Source organism: Pyxicephalus adspersus, chromosome 2 (assembly GCF_032062135.1).
Source record: "Pyxicephalus adspersus chromosome 2, UCB_Pads_2.0, whole genome shotgun sequence".
Taxonomy (NCBI): domain Eukaryota; kingdom Metazoa; phylum Chordata; class Amphibia; order Anura; family Pyxicephalidae; genus Pyxicephalus; species Pyxicephalus adspersus.
In genome coordinates, this window is record NC_092859.1 from 29,012,221 (window position 1) to 29,034,808 (window position 22,588).

Consider the following 22,588-nt stretch of genomic DNA (forward strand, 5'->3'; position numbering starts at 1 on the left):
AGTTCCTAGCTGTGATCAACTCTGATATTTGGGAAGGAGGACGGGAATCTTATAAATTTCTTATATCACTTATACCCCTTCCATTAATACCAATTACCACCTATCCCAGCCTTGACCTCGCCGCCCCCCTTTACACTACACCTGCCTTGCTCTGCCTTCCCATCCAGTCATGCTTTGCCCTCAGCCTATCTCTTTTCTGGGGCAGGCTCCTGATCCCCCTTGACAGCCACCTTACAGTAGAGTGCTCCCCAAGAAATATAAGCATTAAGCCTAATGCTAAAGTATACAGAAGGAAGCACTCCTTTTGGCTGGTGGTTATTTTGTGCCTGGCTGGGGAAGGTCAGCAAAATTAGGCTTTGGCTTCATTTCAAATAGAAGCAGGGCCTTCCAAAAAATCTAGTGCAGTCTCCTCAATGTTTCATTCATACTTGACATACCAAGGTGGGAGAATCTCCAAAACCACCAAAATTCATATCTGGTCTAGAAGTCTAGATTTCACTGATGATAAAGCAAGCAGAGAAATAAGAAAGTTACTCAACATAGGAGACCAACCAATTGCCTATGTGGGGTGCCCTCTGTAATCTTGCTGCAGTAAATTTTACATAACTAGATATAAGGTTAATCGAGTTGACTTTCTGTACTGCAGCAATCATTTTCCAGCAAGCTTTTTCTATTTACTGCTTGAAGTGTAATGCTTTGTGTCACCTACTTTGGTGCTTCCATAACCCAGCCGCTGACCCATAAAGCAATAATGCCATCAGGGCAGGAGCCATGAAATGATCATTTTGATAAGGAGGTCATTATTGACAGCCCCGGTATGTCTCTTCAGACCTTTCCTATAAGGGTTTCTTTGATGGCGGAGGACCACAATTTTCCAGCTTCTCTGTATATATGCACCACCAATCTGTAGGTTATGTAAAGGAGCCCTCCGCTGTTATTAATATCTGCCATATGCACTGGTGTTAATGTGGGTGTTGTGTATTTTAAACACATTGGGCTGATGGAACACATGTCACTTGCTGGTACAAGTTGTCGCACTGAAACCGATAAGATATAACTGCACATTGTCAGCCTCACAGGATCAAAACCAGCTCTTTAAAATTTGTTGTTTTTACTTTGCTTTAAAAATAAAGAAAATATAAATTAACCCATTCAGACAGCTCCATAGGGTGTCTGTTAGCAGACGTTAAAGTGAACCTTTGTCTTACTCATGTAGGGGAAAGCAACAGGGTTACTTAAAACATTTGTCTGTGCAAAATAAAACACCTTCATTACATTTATTTTATTTTTCTTTTAGTTTAGTTACTTTTAGTAAGCTAACAACTCTTTTACTGTGGCACTGAAATCCCAAGAAGAGTCAACAGCCCTGTCTAAGATCTTCCTTGCTGAACTGTAGAACCACCCTGATTCATCTCCTTCACTAAAAAAATAGTTTTGTTTCTGATGTTTTATTGACCTTTAATTATGTTGACTCCTCAGACAGTCAGAGGTCCAACATCTTCTGAAAAAGGACAGTTACTATTAGGGATGTGGTGGGGCGGTCACGGGTGGGAACACCGTGCCCTCACTTTTTTTGGGAATAGGCATGCGTGCCCACTCTCATTTTGCAAATAATTCTTTTGTGGTCTGCGGCTCTGGCCGGTCTGCCCCCCTGCGAGGAAGGACCCCGCTGGGGGGTCGTTCTGGCCAGAGTCGCGGACCATGTCTCCCGTAAAGAATCGCAGTCTCAGGGCAGTCTCTGAACACAACCCGGCCACTCTCTTATCGCAGGCTCAGACCTGCAATAAGAGATTGGGTTCTGGTATCATGACGTCATTCTGGGGGAAGTGTCCTCCTCTTTGAGTTACACATAGGCAGGGGAGTAGTGGGGCGGGCACCTTTACATAACAATGATGCGCAGTTGACTGGGTGACCTCAAATGCTTTCTTCAAGTTCCTGACAATGTAAAGCACAGTTAAACAGAAAAGCCCAGCAGATTAAAGAAATGTTCACAGATGCAGATCTCTATTTGATATGGTTATGCAGTCTTAGAAGCTGGAGGGCAGTATTTGAGGTCAGAAGGCTGACAGGGCAGCCTAAGGGGCCTTTTGATAAAACCTAACAATATGACATTCACATTGTTACTTGTTTATGCCCCAGTTTTTAATCCTGGCCACCACTTTAAGATCGCCATAATAATGAAAGTTTTGTGATCAGGGTTTGAAAACCATACAGCTGTACTTACACATAATTGTCAATCCTAAGCACCATTCACCTGTATGTACCGTATTTTTCGCCGTATAAGACGCTCCAGAATATAAGACGCACCCAATTTTAAAGGAGGAAAATCTAGAAAAAAAAGATTCTGAAAGATTATTCCCCTTCTGATCACTCATGTGCCATTCATACCGGTATTCCCCTTCTGATCACTCATGTGCCATTCAAATTCCCTTTCTGATCACTCTGTGCCTTTCAAATTCCCTTTCTGATCACTCTGTGCCTTTCAAATTCCCTTTCTGATCACTCTGTCATTCAAATTCCCCTTCTGATCACTCTGTGTCATTCAATTCCCCTTCTCCTCCCCTTCACTCTGTGCTTTTTTTCCACTGTATGGCAGTTAGGACAGGGAACAGCAGGTGGCGCTGTGCCCACTTCTTTCGCTCTGCTTTACAGACAGGAGAAGACACGATGCTGGCAGAGGAGAGAAGAGACAGACGCTGCATGCAGCCAGAGACACACGCAGGATCGGGTATCGGGTGAGTATATTATTTTAATTATTTTATAACACATTTGTCGTTTTAACTTTTACCCCCCAGTTTTGGGGAAGAAAAAGCACGTCTTATGCGGCAAAAAATACGGTATATCTGATCACCATATTTGAAAGTGGAACAGTGCTGTGTATAAGGATGAGTAGGAGGCATCCCACTTATCCATTGGAAACTGCAGTGGTCGTTGGCTGTTGATCATTTATGGATCTGGCAAAACAGACTACAAATTAAGAATTAATATTTTGTACAGACAGAAGGGGACAAATGAGGGGACCTATAGTGAACTGAAAAAGGGACTCATAGTAATAAAGATAGCTGCAGCTTATCTATGTTGTATTTGTCATGGACTTACATTATTTCAATCTGCTGCAATCTTGTTCAGTTAGTGGCGTATTTATGGCACCAAATTCAGCTTCTGTACATGGTCACACTTGTGTTATTATAGAGAGCCAAAAATGTACCAGTCTGCGCCATCTCCATTACATCTGTACTCTCAACAATTTCAACTCACCAGGCTGCTCAGTATTTTCATGTTTATTGTAACCAAATACTGAAACTTCCAAGTTACAGACACTTGTCTCATTTACAAAAACATCTGAACAAAAATTGCTTTTCAGTGTCTTGTTCCTGCACTAGGAACTGAATGTATAAACAAAAAAGATCATTTTGTGCACCAGCCATTAGGAACTTTGATGTTGTTTCAGGTGGCAGCTTCTATTGCTTAAAATAGGGGGCCTTGAGTGCTGACATCACCAAAGGGGCCTACATAATATTCGGTAATGCTATGATACAAGATGTTGTCAGAGACTGCAAACATTCTATGAAGGTTCATAGACAGATATAGACGGGAACCTCTTATTTCTTGTTTGGTATGATCTTACTTTGTATCAGTCAGCCCCTTAGTCTTATTAAAATTGTACACTAGGGAAAATAAATAGATGGAAAAGAGGGTTTTTTTAAGGAAAATCCAGCAGCCAGCATCCTCAGTTGCTAGTCTGCTTAAGCTGCTCCACCAAGCACCCCAAATCTTTGATTAAGCAACCATTCTCCTTGCACCACTGATTTAGCTCTTGAAAAATCTGTGCTCGTTGTAAAGCAAATTATAACCCCAAATATGGGATGCAATCTAGCACATGCAGTCTCACATTCCCCTAAGGAAGTTTAGGAAAGGTGAAACGCGTCAGACTTTGAGACAGTTATCCTGCCTACAAGCGTCTCGATTATGTTACCTCTAAATAGGATTATGGATTTTTGATGAGGAGAGTTTTGTTTAGTCTTAAATCTCAATAAACCCCACAAACACTGTAGGGTGTAGACTATAAGGCTTAATGTCATTGTATTATGGTTGCTACTTTTGTTGAATCTGGTTGTCACTAAAATATAACCTCTTTTCCCTTATTGTACAATTCTATGAATAGTATTGTAGACTGAGGATATGCTTCAGTCAAAGTCTGAAGGTACATTACTTGAGACTGCCAGAGATGACTGTTATTGACAGATCCATTACAAACCCATGCTTCCATATTTCTGGTCCCTATATTCCCTTTTACAACAAAACGTATTACAAAAAAAGAAAAAAACAAAATAAAACAAAAATAAATGAACAGCATTGAATAGAATATGATAGTGTGAAAGATGTAAACCAGCAAGAGCAATGTACTACTAAAACCCAATCCTAGGAATAGATTGTCTTCATTAGGTTGAGTAGGTACCAAAATAAAGAAACCACAGGCTGCTGCTACATGGGTTCTGGAGGACGCTCAATAAGTCCCAAAGGGCTGCAGGGTTCTAGAACATAGGATGCAGCTCTCACCTCACCCACTATGATTACCCTCTGTATTGAGTTTAAAACCTCTCAACAACTAGAAAAGAAATAGACTAGTGTTATAAGACACCATATCACTACATAAAATAGTTTCTTCTGTGTGACCTGATGGTGTAATACAACTTTGGTGGACAATAAAAACAGTATATATTACAGTATATATATTATGTTTTAAAACTTTCCTTTGAAGCAGTAGTTGGTTAGCCTGGAAACCCCCTTCAAAGTCGGCCAATCTTCAGCCTTGCATGTAAATAATGTCATTGGTTCCAGCCTCAGCATTTTAACCAGACTTGTAATATTAAAAATTCAAATGAATGAGAAAATCAATGGGAGTCGACAAGTGTTTTGAGAAGTATAAATCGCCTTCCTGACGTTGAATCGTATGCGTTATTGGTAGAGACGTAAAAGAGAAAAAAATGGTAATTATTAAATCAAGCCGATGATTCATGAGGCATGAAGGAGTTCGCCGAAGCCTGAAACAGCCTCTTTTAGTAATCTAGCTACAAAGAAATGGCAAATGTATTTTTATTATATGAAACAGTCCCCTGTGCCACACTCAACATGGATTCCCAGGTACAGCCATGTACAGAATATCGTCATTGAAATATAAAGCTTTCTAACACAGAAATAACACAATCCAGAGACTTCCCATGAGCGTCCTTATTTCATTTCTTACATTCGCTATGGGAAGTGTGAATCGAGTATTCAATGGTAAAATGAAAATATCAGTGAGTTTCAATGGGATCTCGTTAGTTCATGTCTTGCTAGGTCTTGATAGTACTATAAGTAGCTACATTTCACCTTTGTGAAAATGTTTTGGGTGAATCTTGGTATATAACAGAAGTGTCCTTTTGTTCATTTGCCAATACGCTCTCCATGGTGGTGAAACTGTATTTATAGCAATAAATAAATAAAGAGGGAGGTAAATATATATTTTTTAATTAGGAAAACAAAAGATAGTATCCCTCCTTCCCAAAAAACAAGCATGGCTTTGCCAGTAGGCAGTTGCCCCCTCCTTGGTGAGCTGCTTTTTGGAGTCCTGTTCCTCCTAACCAGTCCACCAGTCTGTGTGGGTACAAGAAAAATGTAGATAAGAGGACTACACACACAAAAGGCTTTTATTATTCTATGTTTAACTAGAATGTACCTTTCAAGTTTCCAGGAAAGCTCCAATGATGGCAGGTGAGAGATCAGGGGACACAATGAGTTAGCACTAAAAAGTTGAATTGGATGTCTAACTAGCCCAAAGGCATGATGGTCAACTGTCCAAAAAAATAGAAAAAAAAACAAAATCATCTTTTGATGCAATATTTTGCTTTATTCAAAAGACTTTGCGCATAGTATTTTTCTTGCTGCTATAAATCTTCAATCTGATGGTGCCATTGAACCCACTTGCTCTGAGCCCAGGTCATTCTAGACCTCGTCTTATACCTAATGTTTATTTAAAACTAAGTATCCATCTAAGTCTGCCCTGTCCACAGAGAAATGTCTCAATTCCTGGAGTGTGAATGAATATTCATAATACAGGGTAAATCCTGCATGCTGTTGGCCACTGAGCAACAATCTATGACAACTGATCTGATGCCACTGCATGAATGAAACTTCCTTGTTACACCTTTATGCAAGTGAAACAGATTCATCCAGTTTCAATAGTGCAGAGATATGCCATGCTAATATAATGCTAATTATATGCCAGTAAATTCATTAGGTGCTTTCGCTAGTATTTATATAGCCACAAAATGGCTGTCTCGCTCGCTAAGCGGTGGCTGACAAACGTTTTTTCCTAAGTCAGCCATGGTTTGTACGAGTAAACAGAGCCGCTATTATCTGAAGACTGACGGCAAAATAAATCTCATAATGTGACAAAAACAAAGATGAATGTTAAGCCCTTTTTTGCGAACACTTGTTTACAAAGCGTGTTTCAATATTGATGCTTTGTCTTTCCACCTTTTAATTGTAAGTGAATACAAAGACATCTGTTGAAATGTTCAGGATTCCAGGTGCGTTGCCTACTATTATCCCAGACCTGGCAATGTTACAGAGACAAGCATTGGGGATTTGTGTGGTTTACCATAAAATGTTTTGCTTTTCATTCACGTATTATGAAAACAGTGAATACAAAGCACCGGACATTTACAGATGTCAGAGTCACTGGTATGATAAAGCATTCGCAATGTAGGCTCCACCCTTTGCGTCCAGGTACGGCTTTACTTGTATACCTGTGGCACCTTATTTCTTCTAAAACGATTTAAACACAAATTTGAAAAGAGTTATTTTTTTGTCCAGCATCAAAGAAGAATGACCCCAATCACTAAAATCTCATAAAAGATTTAACAAGTTATTGTTTTCTCAAAAGACATTTCCACCTATTTAAATTTTCATCTCTCCTTAAAATAATACGTATTGATTTATGGAGGCCTTCATTCAGTTATGAGTGACAATGCTCTGTACCTTTCTCCCATTTATGCCCCTACCTTGTCACCCCATCACATGGGCTAGTAATGGAGAGTGTAGGTGGTGCTTCAGCACACTGCTGGGGTACAAAGTATTGTTGTCACCATGTAGACATTGTCAAGAAGACCTGACAAATTTCAAACCAATGGGGAAGAAAAAGGATTGACTTGGCATGGCAAAGTTTGGCTTGGCATGGCATGGTTTTCACTTACAGCCATCTCAAGGATGTACAGAGAATGGTTCTAAAATGGTAAAATATTCAGTGAGTGGCAATGCAACAATGCCTTGTTGATGTCAGAAGAGAATGTCCAGTCTGGTTTGAGCTGATAACCATTCACTGCAACCAAGGTATGCAATAGAGCATTTCTGAATGCACAACCTGGAAGCGCATTGGCAGCAGCAAGAGACAACTGATTAGATATTTGTGTTAACAAGCAGTTGAACAATAGAAGATTGGAAAATGATTAACAAGTCTGATAAGTCAGTGGTGCAAACGAATGGATCCTTACTACCTTGTATCAATTGTTCAGGCTGGTAAAGGTGTATTGGTGTGGGAGATATTTCTGGGCACCTTAGTACCAACTGAGCATTCCAAAAATGTCACAGCCTACCTTAGTATAGCTGCCGACCATGTCCATCCCCATTATGAGGTCCTTGTAACCATCTTCTGACCCATCTTCTCTACATCTTTGGAGCAGGATAATGTGCCCTGTGACAAAGCCCAATTCATCTCAGTCTGGGTTCTCAAACATGACAATGAACTCACTGTACTCCAATGGACTCCAAGACACCGGATAGAACAATGAAACATTAGCATGTGCTGGAAGAGAAGATTTGCATCATGGATGTGCAGTCACCATGGGTGAGATCTAAAGATCTCTAAGGCTGTAAAAGAAACACTTTCATCTGTGAACCTAGGTGATTCAGCAAACCTGGAATGGTTTGCTGTTTGTAAGGAAATGTCTTTAATACTGGACCAGATCCATTCCAGTTTTACTGGTTCACCGAGCATCAGTTATGAAAGTGAATCCTATCCAGCTTTAGAGAACTTTAATAAATCAGGCCATATGTATCTGAAGGAACTGAGTGATGTTATCATATCATAAATCCCTAAAGAAAGTTTCCAGCATTTTGTTAATTCTGTGCCATGAAGAATAACTGCAGTTCTGAAGAAAAAAGGAAGACAACCCCAATACTAGCAAGGTGTCAAGTGGCCAGTGAGTTTACAGTTATAAACAAATTTCAGGCACATTTACTTTTCTAAACTATAAACATTTCTCCATATTTATTTCATTTAGTAAATGGAGGAGCCATGGAGGAACTGAATTTTGTGCCTTTGGAATACAGATGTGTCTATAGAATCAATTACAAACTTAAAGAGGCTGGATAGAAAATAAATATGATCTATTAATATACTATTGTAAAATTTTATTAGAAATTAGAATATTAGAAACCTAAATTGTATTATAGTAACAAATAGTGAGGAAGTGTTGGGACCCCTTTCAATTTTTTTTTTAATAGGGAATTCTTTCGATTGGGCAATTTCCAACGAAAGCTATTTAATGATGATTTCTCCTAACTTTAGGTAGATTTCCTCTCAATTCATGTTACATCTCTGGGACATAAAATATAGTAAGTGAGATGATTTAAGGGTTCGCTTTATTTTGCATGCATAGAACCTCAGCACTGGTGTCATGCACCCAGCTGTAAAATTTGTGCAGGACAAAAAGAACACGGCATGAAACAATGATAACAGGTGCTGTAAGGGAAGGTGATAACATTTATCTGAGAGCCATCGTCTTGGGAGAATATGAGATCAGACTCGTCAGACATTCCATTTTTTTTACACATTGGTTTTATGCGTTCATTCTTTTCCGTGAACCACTTAGCGGCCCCAGTAACGCTTTTATTTCTCGTACATGACCCACTTTTATTGAAGACGTTCCACTATTGTAGTTAAACTGTCCAGAACTATCAGAGAATGCATGCTGGCCCATTAGCATTTTTGACAAGCTACAAAGTGTCTTTTTCACCTCCAGGTGATAACACAACCTGTACAATGGCTGGTTACCGTCTTTTATCCCATGAGACTTTTAGTCTCTGCAATCTGTCTGTTACATTTATCAGACAGGTCATTACACCACCAGTGTTCCAAAGAACTATGTCACCAGTGGGGGCGGTTGATTTTTTTTTTCCGACTTCTCTTTTGCGCTGTCAACCAGCCATCTCCTGACACCATGATAAAGAGGGCTGGATACCCCTTCAGGCAAAAGAGCTAAAAATACCCAATGCCTTTCTCGACCTCGGTCCTTGTTCTGGCATATGTCAGTTCTCAAGATGACTATCCGTTAGCGATGCCAGAGAAGCCTTGGGAATGAGAACGACGATAAGGACAATGAATATGATAATGGGAAGGAGAATTAACTATTTACATGTCATTTAACAGAAGAATATAATGTACAGTCAATGTGTTTCTATATAAGTTTTATCTAACCCCAAGAGCAAAAATGTTAGACAGTACAGCATACCAGACCTGGAGTAATGTGGTTGCATTAGTTTTCTTTTTTCAGATGACAACTCTCACTTACTGTACTGTATCTATAGAAAAGCAGGGTTGTCACCTGCAGAACCCCCATCCACACCTACATTAACCATAGAGATGGCAGCCAGAGATAAAAGAATGATAAAGCTTTTGCCAGGATAACCAGGTATTTTCTGCGTTTATCCAACAGATATAACAAAACACTTTTATTAGAATTTTAAAATAGCATTTTGATTGCTTTTAAATTACATTGCTAATAAAGGAAATTTAACACAGGGAGTGCACTTGAATGTTTATCTTCTTTGTCTGTGAGCAAAGTTTACATTACTTTAATGGCTATTCAGAACCATATCTGGACAGTGCACAGCCCTTTAATATTGGTGGACTTATAGGCAGCACTACATTCCTCACTGAATATATTAATATTATTATTATTATTATTATTATTATTATTAATAAACAGGATTTATATATAGCTCCAACATATTATGCAGAGCTGTACATAAAATAGGGGTTGCAAATGACAGACTAATACAGATGGTGATAAAGGAGGAGAGCACCCTGCCCCGAAGAGCTTACAATCTAGTAGGTGGGGGAAGTCTCACACAATAGGAGGGAAGATATGTAGTGGTGGTAAGTAGTGACAGTTTCAAAAGACAGAAGAAGATGGGTAGACAAGTTTGAAATAATGGGTTTTGAGCGTTCTTTAAATGAGCAGAAGGTAGGATCAAGCCAATTAGGAAGACCATTCCAGAGAGTTGGGGCAGCTCTAGAAAGGTGTAGGAGCCATGCGTGTGATGAGGTTATGAGTGAGGAAGTCAGTTGTTGGTCATCAGAGGAAGGAAGAGAGTGGCTGGGGGAGTATTCTTCTATCAGGTCAGAAAGGTAAGTGGGACAAGAACTGTGGAGGGATTTAAAGGCAAAGCACAGGAGCTTGAATTTGATTGGTGAAATGGAAGCCAATTGAAGGTGAAATGGAAGCCAATGAAGAGAACTGCAAAGACATGTGGCAGAAGAGGAGCGGAGGGAAGGATGGATGAGTCTGGCTGCAGCATTCATAATAGATTATAGAGGAGAGAGTCGGGTTAGTGGAATACCAGCGAGAAGGATGTTACAGTAGTCCAGACGAGAGATGATAAGAGTGTGTATAAGGAGTTTGGTGGTCTCTGGGGACAGGTAGGGGCGGATTTTGGAGATGTTGCGTAGGTGAAAGTGACAGGACCTGGAAATGTTCTGAATATGGGGGGTAAATGAGAGGGCAGAGTCAAAGGTGACACCAAGACAATGTGCCTGAGGGGAGGGCCGAATAACAGTGTTGTTAACAATTAGGAATATGTCAGGGGGGATTTGGAATTTGAGGGGGGGATGATGATGAGTTCTGTTTTATCCAGGTTGAGTTTCAGGAATCGGTCAGACATCCATGATGAGATGGCTGACAGGCAGCATGGGACCTTATCCAGGACTGAAGGAGACAGGTCAGGGGTGGACAGATAAATTTGAGTGTCATCAGCATACAGATGGTACTGTAAGCCAAAGGAGGATATGTGACTACCGAGAGAGGAGGTGTACAGAGAAAAGAGGACCGGTCCAAGGACTGACCCTTGGGGAACACCAACAGGGAGGAGAGTGGGTGAGGAGGAGTTACCATTGAAAGAAACTTGAAAGGAGCGGTCAGACAGATAAGAAGCAAACCGAGAGAGAGCAGTGTCACAGATACCAATGGAGCGCATGATTTGTATTAGAAGGGGGTGATCAACAGTGTCAAAAGCAGAGGAAAGATCAAGGAGAAGGAGCAGGGAAAAGTTGCCTTGAGACTTAGCTCTGATGAGGTCATTGGCCACTTTAGTAAGGGCTGTTTCAGTGGAGTGGGCAGCTCTAAAACCAGACTGGAGGGGGTCAAGGAGAGAGTTGGTGCTCAGGTAATGGGTGAGTCTTTTGTAGACAAGGCGTTCAAGAAGTTTGGAGACATATGGGAGAAGAGAGACAGGACCAAAAACAATGTTCTGTTTGCAGAAGGAATATTTATTTTAAGGGAATGTGTGTTATAAGCAGAACTAATTGTCTACTGTTCTACAGATTTTACTGAATTAGTTAACATTCCTCTGCAGAGAGGACTGTGATTCCTATAGGCAGCTTCAATTAAACTGCTTTATATGACTTTGGGAAGGATTCAGATTCTTGTTTTTTTTTCTGTTTGTGGTCCTGTTCTGGAGATTTAGGGCTTATGCCATCAGACACCCTGGATTGATAGCATAATGATGCCCCACCACCACCATTGGTCCTGTGGCCCCTTCCTGCTTACTCCTAGACACTGAAGGATACATATGATATGTAGAGGTTAGTGGGAGATAAAACAACAGCCAGCAGGTAAATTGAGATTAGGATTAGTATCAGAGACTCTGCTATAGGGTGGCCAGTGGACAGATGTGCTTCCTTTACAGACAGAGTAATTCATTTCTATTATTGTTAACCCACCCTCATAGGGTCACTTTAGGAACTTTGCAAACTCTTGTATTTACATACACATGCATTGCCTTATCACATATTTAAGAGGGTTAAAAAGCCATAGATGCTCATCAGATCCCTGGGTATGCTTTTTTTTTCATTTTTGTTATAATGTTTGGAGCTACATTAACAGTAGCAAGGAATGTAATGCATGTTTTCCCAGTGCAGTTCCTTTTAGGAACCACTAGAGGTCAATCACTACTAACCCTGTCTGTGTGGTATACTGAATGAATTTTGTATCCTGTAAAGAGTGCTGGGGGTTTACTGCTTAGAATATATATATATATATATATATATATATATATATATATATATATATATATATAATATGTGTGTGTGTGTATTTATACTGTATATATAATCTATGTATGTGTGTGTGTGTGTATATATATATATATATATATATATGTGTGTGTCAAAACCTAAATGGGGAAGCTCAATGGGTTTCTGGCAATTTATTGTAATTACACTTTGGCAAAGTTAAGCATCTGTTGCATAAAATATTGTTTGTCTCTTGTTTGCAGCTCGGACAGGGTGTTAGGGGCTTGTGGATTTCTGGCAGATCTACAGGTGTTTTCTCTTCTCTGTCTGAATAAGTATTATTCCTCAGTGATGAGATACATCCAGATTCATCCAGGGAACATCCAATTGCCTCATGGAATCAGGAAGGATTGTTTTCCCCTGTAGAAGCAAATTGTACCAGGGTTTTTTTGCCTTCCCCTGGACCAACTAGGGGTTGAACTTGATGGACTTATGTCATTTTTCAACCTGACCTACAATGTAACTATGTAACGATGATGAAGTCCCTTCTATATCCTCTCATCCTGCGCCCTCATCCTCCCATTTAGGCCTGTCTACCACCATCTTGTATTATGCAGGCACTGTGAAATGAAGCACAATGTCCTTCTGGGTTTCTGTCCTCACAAGAACTGTGACTGAAGATTCAGAAACCACCACAAAATCCCGCCGAAGCAGCCTTATGAATCATTCATGGCGGAGAACAGCAGCTAAGAAGGAGACGCTTTTCGGAGAAAGTGAGAGGCCGAAGGTTCCCCGGGGACAGGAGATTGAATTTATCCCATTGTACACACAGTTTTAATGGCAATAGAAATATTTCTCTTCCCCTCCAATCCCTTGCAGGCCCCCGCATGGCACAGCTCAGCACTAAATTTACCAGCTAGGCTGAAGGTTCGAGAAAAAAGATAACCATTCTGTGGTCATGCCATTTCATTTTGAAAATTGGCTGTTAGTTGACAGAAACCCGATACTGCAGAATATTATAAACACGTTCATGCTGTTTTTATGTCTTAATCTTATAATAAAACATAGAGACAGAATCCTCAGAGCTGTAAACTGTACAAGAAAATACATAGCCTGCTATTCATATCCTGCTCATGTGAAATGCTAATTGCCTGGCTTTTAAGGGTATCCAAAGCTCAAACTTTTCTTTGTAGTTTGGGATTGAGTTACGAAAGATTATGACAATTCAGGTTTTAATTACTGCTGAAGAGATTTATCCCTTTTTTTTTTGTCCTTGTGACTGAAACTTAAAACTGAAATGATTTCCTCTCATGTCTTGATATGTGTACAGGATAAAAAAATATAAGTGGAATAAGTAGACAAATCTAAAATGAAATCTGACAGCTGTTTTAAACAGATGTAAACCAAATAATTTATTTCCTATAGGTGTTATTCATTAAGTTTAAATAGGAATTTTAGACAATAAGAATTAGGAATTTTAGACGAATTAGGGACCTGGGCAAATATAAAGTTAGGGCCTTAAACACACAATATTCCAGCTCCCTGCATCATTACTATTCTGGTAATGTGGGCCATTTAGTAAGTGGGAATTCTCCCTCTCTATAATAGCTTCACAGTAATGCTGAGACCTCAGTTTCTTTGAATTCAGTGCTAAGCTACAGCAGCTCCCATCCCTCCTGATAAATGAGAGTCCCTACTAGTCACTGAGATATTTCTGTTAGCAAGGCTTGACTATTTGAATAAGCAGAGTAGTAGTAAAATGGACAAGAGCCTTGCACAGGGAAAAAGCTTAAAAAATTGAGAGAAGGCAACTTGGGATGTCTGTTCTTCAGCAGGACTTTTACCTCTAGAAGTTTAACAGCAGGGATCTCCCCAGTCCCTTTTAGCTGGGTGCACCAACCAGCACTTTTCAGCACCCACCCGGCTGTTTTTGGGTGGTTACTAAAGAGTTTGGTCACAATACAGGGGCTGCCACCCACCTACAATTTCTTCCCACCTGTCTTAAAAAAATTTCTGGGTTGAGCACTGAAAAGGAAGTACAATATTACTTGTCTTGGTATCAGAAGGGCTGACGGAAAGGTTTTCTTTCTAATATTTAGCGTCTTGTAGACAGAAATGTCTGTAAAGTTTTCTTTAAGTGTTGAGCTATGAACAAGCTGCACTTATGATTGGCCTATTGACCATAGGTTGGCAGCCCTTTAAGCAGAAGTGAAATAACTACTTGTCATTTGGACTAGTCTAAGGACTGCAGGGCTTAAAAAAAACTTTACCATGTCATGCAAACTTATACACTACATTCTCCATGAATTCATCTCCTCATTCTGAGATCTGACCTTAACAACTGTCATCCTTCAACTCACAGCCCCCATACATGGAACAGAAGATTATATATCTCGCCTCGGAGGACGATGAGGACCAAAGAGGTAACACGCAGTTAGCAATGTATTTACTTCTATTCACTTGTAAAGAGAAGTTAATATATTGTTAGCTGTGCATTAACCAACTTCTCTCTGCACTGCAGAACGAAGAACGAGAAGAAGCATGTGCCACGAGAGTGCCGCGCCCACTACAAATCCAGAGCACGCCATCTTATAAACTGTTCATTGTTTTGCAAACAAATTCACATCCAATTCATGATCGACAGAGCATGATGGAGTCATATATTAAAGAGAACTCCAGTCAATAGCATTTGGCAAGGAAATTATTACGTGAGTAGGCATTCTGTTTTGGATGCACCATCTAATCTACCATTTGAGCTTCCAACACATACAAGCTCTAAAGTCCTGTGGTTAACCCAAAATCTTGAGTTTGGCTGACAAAGCTCCATCTCCTTTGTCACTTTTAATTCTTGCCAAACAACCCAAGATTATAGTATGCTCAGCTGGCTAAAATGGATTTTCCTATGCTCCAAAAGGAGCTAATTCTAGATTCGAGCTTGAATTTTGACTGGAGTCCTCCAGAACATTGTGGAACACAAAAGTAAGACACCAGACTTCTATAGATGCCTCTATCTGGAAAGCAGTAAAGAGAATGCAGCTGGTCACTTGTTTCTGTGAAAGATAGAACAGCCTATGTTTTGGTATCAGTATTGGATCAGATACTAATGGGGAACATCTAGCTAGAGAAAGGACTTGACTGCTGAGGAGCCAAGTAATGACCAAGATAAGGCAGTGCCACAGGTTTATTAAATTTGACCTTTAAAAAATTAAGCTAAAAAAACACCATCCCAGGTATGAGCACCTGGGTAATCTCTAGCTATAATGCTGGCCTTACCATAAGTATCAGACATGCATTTCAGTAACCATAAAAATTCAATCAAGGGCATAAACCAAAAAGAAAAGAACACATGCTGGCAAAATTAAAACTCCCAAAAAGCTAGGGCAACCTGTAAAGTACATGAGTTCAACAAATGCCTGGATTCCTGAAGGTCAATCTCTGCAACTCCAGCACTGCATTAAATAGATTTCTAAGTCCACCCCATCAGCAAACAACACAATCAAACCATAATTAAACTGAACCCCAGACAAACAGGTAAATACAAAATAAAGCACATTTATGTCTTACTTGCCAAAGTACTATGCTTACAGCAGTCAAGACTTTCTTTTTCTATTGCTCAAGAAGACCCTTTGTGAAAGACACAAAAGGTCTCTATTTTTTGCTTAGGATACATCTAAGCTCTCATTAATCAGTTAGGAGTAGTTTAGGCAACTACTGAAAGATAGTTGACTGCATGTATCTTTGTTGCCGTGTTGGTTGCAGCACCATGGACAGCTACGATTGCTGCCCATTAAAGCATGCTCATCAGAGTCATATTTTAGGTCATCAACTCCACATGTTTAGTGCTGCTTTATCCATTGTCAGGCACTCCATCTCCTCCACCTATTCATTTCATTCATAAATTGGTTACTTCTGCCATTCAGTAATAGCATTCCCAAAGGCACTCTTAAAGAGAACTTGTCAGTACAAAACATTACTATAAATAAATAACACTTCCCGTGATCACTAAGCAAGACCAGGCACCAGCTTGGAAATAGGTGCAATAGCTAATGTGGTACAGCCATGGGTTTAACCCACCATCTTAGCTGACTTCTCCGTCCTTGGCTATGATCTGTCTATCCTGGTTGTGATGCCTCCTTCCAGGCTAACTCTTCTCGCCTGTCTGTGATACATTCCAGCTAACCTCTTATTTTTAGTTGACTTTTGACTCCATTTTAATTGACCTCCCTATGCTGGTTAACCCCTCCATCCTTGCTGTGATCTCCTCTATCTTGGTTGTGATACCTTTATTCAGGAGGCAGATGAGAACACTGAAGGGAGTCTTCCACTGTACTCTCCATTTTGACAGTCCTCTTTATCCTGGTTACCGCTGGAAAGATCTGCATGTCATTCTTACCGGACTCACCCATTTTGATTTGGACATGTGCCATTTAATTTTGGCTATAACTCCCAAACATTTTTTATGGACCCCCAACATTACTTTACCCCATAAAAAGTGTCAGGTAGAAGGTTCATCACTCTAAGATGTGATGGGCAGAAAAACCCATATATATGGTCCTGATGGTAGGTACAGATTAGATTTTTTTTTAATCCCAAGTAGGATTTAAATGTAGCACTGGCTGCTTTTCAGCATTGTACCCACAGTAATTATTTCTTATTACTAGATGTCCTGAGGACTGAGGATATACTGTGAGTGTAAAGAGTTAAGGACCTGCACTCTTAACGGGCTTCCCCACGATACTGGCACTCATTTTCAAAAAGGAACAGAGAGATTATTGTCTGTATAGGGGTCAGTGCTTGGTTGACAGAGAGGGTAATTGGCTTTGAAGGGACCTGGAGTGGGAATTAAGGGGAGATAGCCATAATAAAATTCTTTATAAACTGTATTAAGAAACAGTATCATATATATATATATATATATATATATATATATATATACACATTTCCTGGCACTAGATTCAATTAGACTCCAAGTAAAGTTTGAAGTTGAATATTCCTTCAATAAGCTCACACAGTGTACAGTGTTTATATATAGCTCCTGGATGTACTCTGTGATTACCGCTGTGAGCGTGGATTTATTTTTTCATTCTAATTTCTCTTTAATGAAGAATGCTCAGCTACCGAAGTTTTATTACATTACCGCTTGGTATCTCAGGCTCTCTGTAATCTTGCAGATGCCATTGAGTCATACAGGTCTGAAAAAGGCCTTTTCTCACATCCAAACTGCTCACCCACATCCCTCCACTGCAGAAGTAATCTCCCTGTGTCACAGGCTCAGTTTAATTTACCTTCCATTAAGTCACTAAAATTACTTCTATCTCTGTTCACAAGCAGACGGGTGTCAGGAGAAATGCGAGGATGGCAAAGTCTCCAGGAGTTTAAGGGGACCTTGACATGTATCTCAGCTATTTAAAAAAGTCATGGCTTCATTATTTAAATATAAATGGTAACCAAGGCTTAAAAAAATATATAACTTATTTATGATGTGGAAATGTGTTTGGTCGTCTTTCAAAGATTAAAATACAGCTGCTGGTAAGAAGATTGTCTCCGTTTACCAGGCAATGAACTCACCAGAACCATAGCACCTTTCCAGACCTGATTCAACTTTATGGGACGATTCTGTGGAGTCAGAAAATCTTCAGGCCCTTTTACAAGCATGTTCTTTTATTAAATCTTCAAGTGAACCTTTTTATTAAACCTTCTAGTCAACTGACTAGAAACAACAAATGTTTAAGTCCAATGATATGTTTCCAAGTATAAAAAGTTGTGTTGGGCAATTGCCAAGTTATGGGACTTTTGACCGATCAATTACCAATTGTGAAATTATTTGGACCAAGATTGACAGCATATCTGCTCTTGTGTTGTAGGCACTATACAGCTACTTACAGGCACCACCAGGCACTGTAGTATTGTTACTTTAGACATATTTGAAACCAGGTTAGGTCAATTTCCAGTGACTCTGTGTTATATAGTTTTAATTAACCTAGACTAGCCATTTAACCATGGTACCTCTAGAGGTTTATAGGGGTTCCTTGAACTGTGGCTGACTGTCCTCCCATCTTATGGTGCCAGCATGAGTCCAGGTCATAATATTACCACTTGGCAGAGCCACCAGCATGACAATAATGATTGCTGTAACTGTTTATAAAGGTGGCATTTGGGCCACCACTGTAAGGGGTTATTCTTTACACTATCATTGTAAGGGGTATTTTCCCAATGATCCTTAAAGAAAATATTTTAGAAGAGGTATCCCAAGACCTTAATATTACTTTAAAGGTTCCCCAGGGATAAACAAAAAAAAAGCTTGAGAAAGGCTGATCTGGACAGATCTGCAATGTGATTGTTATTAACTTAATAATAACCCAATAAAGCCTCCTAAGAAAATCAACTATTTACATTTTTGTAACAAGCAATAAATGAGCTTTTAAACAAACATGTAGCTAAAGATACTATGATGAAATTCATCTCTAAAGGTAATGGAATACTAAAGTCATTGAAGTTATTCTTTCAGCAGCCCAGCTCATCCTCTTTATCCTTCCGAGGCTTCCAATGTGTGTTTGCATTAAAAATTAGAACAACTGGAAAGGAGGAGTTGAGCTTCTGAGCCACTACTGGAGCAGGGAGCGGAGTGAGGTGCAATGCCAATGTCACTGCTGGAAGAAAGGAGTAGAGTGAACTGAGCTGCTGGGAGAGGAAGTAGAGAGGGTTGAGATGCTTAATTGATGCTGGGAGGAGAAGTGGAAGGGGTTGAGATGCTGAATTGCTGCTGGGAGAGGGCAGCCGGGATTGCTAAGTGACTGCTGGAAGGTGGAGTAGAAAGAGCTGAGATGCTGAGTCACTGCTGGGAAAAAGTGCAGAGAGAGCTGAGCTTCTGAGTGACTAATGAAAAAAGAGGGGGGAGGGGGGGCTCAGCTGCTGAGAAAACCCAAAGAACTTTAAGGGTAATTGCTTAACAGTGTCGGTTGCTACATAGGCCAGTGAGAGATGGCTTTAAATAAGCTCCACTAAACCCAAAATAATACAGAACAAGTTCAGCAATCAGGTTCATACATATAAACGGTTCACATAAGCAAATTAGTGGACAGAATATCTACTTCATGGGCCAAACATATTTACAAACTACATTACAGTTTTTCCTCTTATCTCTAAATTCAGTGTGACTCCCAAAGTTGAAAGAACCATAGATGGCAAGATACATTTCTGAGAATCTCTGCATTCTAGTGTAAACCATGTGTCTACATTAGGAGGGGCGGACATGTAGCCATAGGACATAGGACATAGGTGGAGAGCATTTGTAAGTCTGCAGTCTGTTAACAGATACCTAAAGGACTTGCAAGTAGATATATGCACAGGTAAAGCAATGCACAGGTACACAATGCGGTTCTTGTAATTTGAAAAGATCTATTTCAAAAAGTAATATATATAATTTATACAAATCAACATGATTGCTTAAAGAACCTGGTTTGATTTTGAGTTTAGCTGAGCTTTAAAACTAACATAAAACTAACATACTGCTTTACAATTACATGTCCATATCCTGGTCAACCAAAATTCCTTTGGTATGTTCCTTTAAAATTCCAAACAGCTTTTTCATAGCAATTTTCCTATTGAGTTGTTCTCATCAGCCATGAATAAAGCAGAGAAAAAAAAACTGTGTACATAAGACTGACATAACCATCTGTTTGCAGGCCCTTTAAACCTCTCCGACGTGCTAAACTCCTGTTCGGTATAATCATATCTGCCGGAGGAATCCGCGGTTTGCAGGCTATAGAGACAGTTTCATCATTATTGCTGCCTTGGCTGCACATGTAATTATTCTGAGAGGAGATGAGTTTGTGTAAAGGTGATTTGAAGGGTGCCAGAGGGCCTCAGTGAAGGAAACGCTCTGTCCATGGAACCTCATTAGCATGGATCTTATCGAGGAAGTGTCTGTGTTGTATTGTTTTTCTTCTTTTCTGCCACCTGCATGAACATTTAGCTGTAATAACTGCCAGGAGTTTGGCTGGGTGAATCTTTGGTTCTGACTTGTTTTGGCAGGTAGACACAAACAGAATCTTTGTTGTTCTCTTTTCATGTTGGATATGGGAGAATACTTCTTTTGTTTTACTAATGAACAATTAAATACCTCATATAGGTGTATGTAGTTAATTTCATATTTATTTCCCTGAACAGACAAGCCATCCTGCAATTGTTATATGAATATTGTATTAGTAAAATGAGACAGCCTACAGCGTATGTCCAGGTATTACCCAAATTTACCCCCAAACCTTCTCTCCCCCTCTTAATCGTGTCTTAGTATTTTCTTAGCTTGTTCCTGTAATTAGAAACAGCTAATTATCCCATTGCTGGGCATGAAAAATTCTTGCAAAGGGCAGCTTCTGGGAGCTCAGGTACTGTTGCCGTAGGCCTACTGCCAGAACTACATCTTCCAAGAACTCTTTCCCTACATACAAATTGTGGTCTTAAAAGTCAAGGAAGTAACACACAGATTGGGTTAGGGACAGGTAGAATTCTTTAATCCAGCAGGAAGTCTTGGTTGGGATTCCAATGCAGCAAGGGCACAGTATTGTCAACCTAATTTAGAAGTTAGGAGCTTGATAGTTTTTAGCTAGATGAATGAAGGTATGTTTCTGTTCTTGTAGTATTTGTAGCAGTTTTTCCTGTTCCTATTACAACTCATTTTTGTCATCACTAGTTCTCCTGGTGACACAATTGGCAGAACAAATAGAGAGGGTGAATCTTTCCATCTGGGACACAGCACAATAAAACCTGACAGAGATAATGACCCTCTAAAACTAAAACTGAAAACAAATTTGATGCTATAAACACCCCACAATGAGCGCATAGGTGAGAATAGTATGTTCCAGAATTCAGTATTTGCATGTCATTTTAGAGAGGCTGCAGTCCATATACATAGGGAAAAAGACCAATAAAAAACATGTCATCAAAGGCCTCCTTCATAGCTACATGGCAAAGGTCTCTCCAAGGCTGGAGAACATACCCTTGCATCTGTGAACCTGAAATGGATTTCTTAAAAGTAATTTGCTATTTGTTAGCAAATGATTTTAGTCCTGGACCAGATCCATTCCAGGTTTGCTAGGTCACCCCGGTTCACTGATGAAAGTGTATCCTCTCCAGTCTTGGAGAGCTTTAAAAAATGAGGCCCAATCTTGGAAGCCCACCACCCTTTCGATGTCTGTGGCCAAGCAGCATTGGTCTTAACAAAGGCAGGGTATGCCAAGCCCACAAACATTGCTTTGTTGGGGAGCATTTAGTAAAGATGTACGCATGCACCTAAAAAGTAAAACAAAAGCTTTAAACTGGACAGTGAAGAAACCATAAATTGTTGTACCACAACAATTGGCATCAGGATGGAATGAATATTGGTCAGTGTTGCTGTCTGCTCCAGTGGAATTCAGATTCCATTTTGGATACTCTTGGAATGAAATCTGCATGCAGATAAATGTTCTCACTATGTTTATTTGAAATTTTTTGTTTTGTTTGTGGACTCTTAGAAAAAAGAAAGATTATTAAGAAATTGTATCATTACCAAAGTCCTACATGCCCCCCTTTCATTGTAGATAGACTGGACTGTATTCAACATCAGACACTTTGGTCCAGTGCCTAGGGTGGAAGGATTGAAAGTGCCTAGGAATCCCAAGTTTAGAGGAGACATAAGGCCCTTTCTCTACAGTTCCTTAATATTTTCTTTATGACCGGGTGTAGGCAGCCATTGTGTGTCCTTGTCACCTTCTACCTTAGCTACCTCAGGTCAACATAGGCAGCAACTACAGAATCTAGTAATTCTATTTCACATATTTCCTCATAACATTAATGTTCTGCTTCCATATGATGCCGGACTCCACCTTTTTTTGTAGGTTTGTCTCCTGTAAAGATCTTTTGGCCTTGGAATTCATGCATTCATTTTCCTGTTCTCTACCGCTATCTCTCTCCCATTATCCCCATGGTACCACGGATTATTTTCCATGCAATAAATACCCTTTTCCCCCCTTTCATCCCACAGATGTTCAATACTGTGTTCAGAAAACAAGGTGGGCAAGTGGGAGGGTTTCTGGGCACTCAAAAAAGGTCATTGGTTGAACAAAGGTGGTGAAGCTTGTCTGTTCTGTACTTTTCTGTCTGCTTTCCATTGATGAATATGAGGTCAATGAAAACTGGGAGAAAGACTTGGTTACCCAGCCCACAAGTGGATGTGCTTGCTCTGGGGGTATTGGCCCTGAAGTATCACACCTCATT

The 22,588-nt window shown here is 39.9% G+C and overlaps 1 protein-coding gene across 3 annotated transcripts in view; it reads left to right on the plus strand.

Annotated features, from left to right (window-relative positions):
- CHRM2 (cholinergic receptor muscarinic 2) overlaps positions 1-22,588 on the plus strand; it is a 171,300-nt gene that overhangs the window by 83,408 nt on the left and 65,304 nt on the right. The window contains exon 1 of one of the 3 annotated variants that reach the window (XM_072400182.1): positions 14,933-15,042. The exons of the other annotated variants lie outside the window; for them this stretch is intronic. The gene's annotated coding sequence lies outside the window, so the exon portion shown is untranslated. Of the gene's footprint in view, positions 1-14,932; positions 15,043-22,588 lie in introns of those variants that run through there. 3 annotated transcript variants of the gene reach the window in all.